This window comes from Pseudochaenichthys georgianus, unplaced genomic scaffold, assembly GCF_902827115.2.
Source record: "Pseudochaenichthys georgianus unplaced genomic scaffold, fPseGeo1.2 scaffold_449_arrow_ctg1, whole genome shotgun sequence".
Lineage (NCBI taxonomy): Eukaryota > Metazoa > Chordata > Actinopteri > Perciformes > Channichthyidae > Pseudochaenichthys > Pseudochaenichthys georgianus.
Window position 1 is genome coordinate 12,501 of NW_027263014.1, and position 5,630 is coordinate 18,130.

Sequence of the window (5,630 nt, forward strand, 5' to 3'; positions counted from 1 at the left end):
GCAGAGGTCTTGGTGGTCCTGACACCGAGGGTTCGAGATGTGATGAATCCTCTGAGCTGCCTCGCTCTGCCGGAGACTCACGCTTAGATAATTTATGAGGGCTTCACCATCGGTTCAATAATTCATAGGGCACTCGCTTCGCTGTGGGCGAGTCACGGACAAGCCTTTTACTGAGTAAAGAGGGAGAGAGAGACATTTGTGGGGCGCAAACTCAATAACAACTGGCCACATCATTACTTTTTGAGGCCTGCTAAATTTAGCCCTGCTCTATGACTCAGGAGAGGAGGGTGAGCCAGCTTTTAGTGACGAGTCAGTAACCCTGGGAGCCCAAAAGCAAAATGCAGAGTAGGGTTTTCTTAAACTAACAAACATAGCATAGCATTGAAGACAAGACAGACTTCAGTCATGTCATATATAGAGTGGGGATGACTTGCTTTATAAAGCCAAACCAGAAGTTAGCATCACAATGGATACCTCGTCTAAAGGAAATGGGATTTTTCTAGAATATGGCACCTGTGTGGACTCCCAGATGTAAATAGCTGATGTTAGGCTACACACTAACTATAAACACCTTTTGTTCAGCAAGATAATCTCCACATAAATTATTTTTGAAGCGTCAATGCATCTGCCAAGAGTAAAAAGCTAATGCTAGGCTATAAACAAACCGGCTGGCTATCACCGCTAAGCTAAAGGTGGTTAATGTTCGGCTTAATGACGTTAAGAAGTTTAATTTAGCTACCTGTCATTTTCACGACACAGAGAAGATCCAGACATTTACCAGTAGGGTTTTTAATGATGTACTTTATTTCTAAAAACAAAACATTAATATCTCGGACTCTCTCAAGGGCTGAAAGGGATGACTTTCTACCTTGCTCTTGAAAAGATACGTCTTTTTCCTTAGAAACAAACTGGAGATGTTTTGGGAAATCTGGAAAACCTTTTACGACTTCCTGGAGCAAAATAGTTTGATTGGGTGAATGAAGACACTTGAATATTATTTGGACTGCGTTTCTATTTTCTTTTCTGTTTTGTGTGTTTTGCTGATAGTATGTAAAGTCTGTCTTGTTTACTAAAGGTAGGTAATTTTGGAGAAACCAGCTGGCGTGCGCTAGAATTAGAAAATACACAACCGTAAAAAATCTGCCAGTTCCTTACAGAGCCCCTCCTCCAACACACACGAACGCGCACATGACCAATGAGGGCACGAGATAAGTCTGTGCCCCGATGGAAGGCTGACAGGCAGGTAGGCCATCCAGTTACTTTAGCCGGGCCGACTCAGATGATTGGTCGTGCTTTTTACAGCGCCACGGCTTCCACAGATGACATTTTTAATGGATTTTTTGTCAAAGCACTTCAGATATTCATTGCTATCGGGAAGTTAAGAGCATTCCATGGAATATAACAAAAAGCGTATCTCGAGCCGGTTTCTCAAACGTACCTACCCCACCTTTAAGGGTCATTTCTATGCATAAAAACTAATAAAGAGATGGTTGCAAAAAAATACATTAATATCTCTTCAGCTTCAGTAACCCCAGACCTGATTTCAGACATCTAATCAAAACCCAGAACAGAAAATGTGAAAATACTAACTAATGTCCTGCATATAGGACTCATTCCTGCACCACTCCATTATTACTCCCACACAGGGGAAGCCTAATGGAGTGTGCACAGGCAGTGCTTTCACACAATGGGAGACCTCCCTGCTGCACAATGGTTGTTACTGTTAGCACTGCTGGGGAGGAACAATGCATTGTTGTTGACCCCCTTGGTGAGATGGTAGTGTTTACACATCGAAGGGGGGGCTGTGTTAATATAGGACGTCGTAAATGTTGTCCTTTGCCAGTGTGTTTATCCAGCGCTAGATTGCTTGGCAACCACAGGGGCATTGTGGGGCATTTTGTTGCCTGGAAATCAATGGAGTGGTGGGTGAGGCTGATGGAGGGGGAAGCGCACACATGAACACAGTGTCACACATTCAGAAAAGTAGACACAGGCTCGACCCACTGAACTATATTAAAGGGGACCTGTCATGCAAAATGGGCGACAACGGAGCTGATCCAGATTTGCCATCCGATATGACGTAATATATATTTTTTAAAGCTTTATACCCGGAATCAGCACTTTAGTAACAGGAAGTGAAATAGAGGGATATGTCTGAGACCTATGCTATTGCCTAAAAATAACGTTTAAAACATCCAATCTGGCTCTCTATCAACTGGCAGAAAATTCACTGTGAATACAATTGTATAATCGACTTTTCACTTCCCTATATTACCTGAGGTGTAAAGAGGAATGAACACGAGGCCTCTGAGCAATGAAGCAAGTGGAGCAAATGCATCTCCATTATTAAATAAGGGGGAAGTAAAGTTATAGTTCAGTTACAAGTCAGAGTTGGCTTTTAAAGTTAAATAGTTATTTTTATTTTTCAATGCTGATGGCTGTTTTTTGACTTCATCCAAGAGGCTAGGAGGCGAGAAAATGCAGGAAATGTTTTCCAGATCCCCTAGCTCTCAAATTATGTTTCTTTCTAAGTCGGCTCCACCATTTTAACATGACCATGGGTATGCACACACAAACAGTTCTCCTTCTTCAGGAGAGCACCATAACAGAACTGATTTGTGCTAGCTGGTAACTGCTTGTTTATTAAATTACAGGAGCTCCAATGTTGTCCCTCCACTGGCTTCCGGTAACTGCTAGAATCCACTTCAAGACACTGGTACTTGCGTACCATGCTGAGAATGGATCTGGCCCTTCCTACATCCAGGACATGGTTAAACTATACACCCCATCACGTGCACCCCTCGCTGCGAGACCCAAGTTCCCATCAGCAAAAACACGTGGGTTTGCTATCCTGGCTCCAAGATGGTGGAATGAGCTCCCCATTGACATCAGGACAGCAGAAAGCTTACACACCTTCCGGCGCAGACTGAAAACTCATCTCTTTCGACTCCACTTCGAGCGATAGAACTATTAACAAAGCACTTATATACTAATAAAGGGACTGGCTTATCTAAAGCCAGTTGAGCAGCACTTGAAATGTTTTGCTCTATGAAACCTGATGTACTTATATGATTCTGTTTTCTTCAAGTTTGTATCTTCTTGGTCGAACGCACTTATTGTAAGTCGCTTTGGATAAAAGTGTCAGCTAAATGCAATGCAATGTGACCATACTGACAATAACATGGCCCAATATTTAAAGCACCTTCATGCAACCAAAAAGCATATTTTCCATTAGAGAGACGCAGTGTAATTTGAACAGGATGTGAATTAGATTTAGGAACATGATATTTTCAGTAAAAGGGAGAAATCATTTAAGCACTTTAATAGCGTTGTACATTTTGGAAAAACATTGCGTTGTCCTAGTCAGTATCTCTGTTAACTATAGAGTGTGGGAAGGATATGGGTCATAAACAATGACTTTAGCATAGACGAGAGACAATATTAAATACTATCACAACGTCTTTGATGGCAACCTCGGTTGGTCAGTCCATCACTTTATCCGTACTTAATATCTGAGCATCTCGTAAAGGCTTTTGTTGGAGTGTTGTAAATGATTCCCAGACGATGAATTCTTCCAACTGTTATGGTTGAATCACCCAAGTGCCACTAAGACGTGAAACGTATCTTTTAGTCAACAACTATAAAATGGTTTGTTAGGAAATGTAAACATTCAAATTCTCTTCAGGGTGAATTGTAAATACTTTCTTGATCATTTCACTGTTTATGTAGTTAAATACATCGGCATATAATCCTATATCTGCAAAACTAATGAGATCAGCCATAATCCTTGACTTCATTTTGTGTTCTTAGCTCAAAGGTAAATGCTAATATGAAGCTTTACATTCTGTAGTACCGCTGTACATGTAATGCCTAACAGAGATGCAAGCGTGGCTGTTTAGTGAGGCGTTTCTAGGTATTAACAGCACTCTGTTTTACAGTATAGTAGCTGTGAGTGAACACTAGCATATTCAAAGTGCTAAAGTGACAGGAGGCGCTACTTCATTCATGACGTTTGAGGGTGCACAATCCATCTCTCTGGGCTTATAGTATGATAGATGGGGTCACAGATAATGTTTTTTCGCAGTTTCAATTTCACTATTGTTTTTTTGCTGAACAACAGACCAAACCCACATATTCAATTTACAGCGATTTCAAAAATAGAAAGCTGGGAACAAAGTATGTTTAATGAATGACTTTAAAGTAAAAAGTAACTAATGTTTTTGCAGTACTGACAAAAATACTGAGAAGCAAAATCTGGTTTTTCCCTATGTGACATTTTCACTGCTCCACATGGCAGTGTTTTACAATAGAGTGATGGTTGCACACTAAACCGTTTTGATGATCTGCTGTACTCAGCGCCGTGCAGCCAAATCTGCTGATATTGATGTTTTTATTGGCAGGGCACTAGAACATGTGACCTGCCAGGAAAATGGGAGTTAAACGGAAAACGCATAATCATTCTGAGCCGTTAGCCACTGTCATTATTTCATTTTTCCCCGCATTCACACGTTTGCTAGGAGAGGAAATTGCAGAATCCTATTAAAATGTCTTTTACACTTCAGATGTCACACATAAGTAAATATACGACCTGTATTGTCAGATGTGTTTGTGAACGAGTAGGTGAGCGTACAGCACATCAGTGTGTACACATGCTTCCTGCTGAGCTGATTAAAAGCCTCATGTGCCGAGGGGAGGCTTCTATCATAATTAGCATGTCTGCAGCTGCACAGAACGCTGAATAAACCCGGTCCTGCTAATGGGAAGCCCTGAAATCCAATTTCCCTGTCAATCTATCCGGCTGCACAGCGTACCGTGCAGTTCCTCACCAAGCTGGAGTGCTCGTACGTTCGTATCTCCATGTTTCCTCATCAGCCCGCCCTGATTGCTCCCCTCCAGATGAAACCACAGATCTGGTTAGTGTGACTAATGTACGGTAGGATTATGCCAGATGGGAACTGTTAGACTACCATACCGGAGGCTTAAAATGATCCTATTTAGAGGAACATGATTGTACAGAAATCATAACTAGGAGAATAATTGGGCGTAAATGAGGTACTTTCAATGAGAACTACTTTTTGACACACCCACAACTGTACTACCAATATGCTGTCTGTAGCTATAAGGGGGCGACAGTAGATCATGGACTTGGATTGGGAACCAAATGGTCACAGGTTCTAAAACCAAGTATGGATTTAAAAAAAACAACAAAAAAAACTTAGTGTGTCGTTTTCTGGGGGTAAAATTGTATTTGTTACCAATGTACTGCAGGATTATGCCGCTCAGCGCTGCCAGATGGGAACTGTTAGACTACCATACCGGCTTACAATGATCCTATTTAGAGGAAAAGGATTGTACAGGAATCATAACTAGGAGAATAATTAGGCGTAAATGAGGTACTTTCACTGAGAACTACTTTTTGACACACCCACAACTGTACTACTGTACCTATAGCTATCCAATCCAACTTTATTTATATAGCACTTTAAAAACCTTCAGACCAAAGTGCTGTACAGAGAGATAAGCTCACACAACATAATATAAATACATTTAAAATACAAGATACAAACACAAAACAAACCAGAATAAACGTAATAATTAAAAAATAAATAACAGCCATATAATAAAAACAA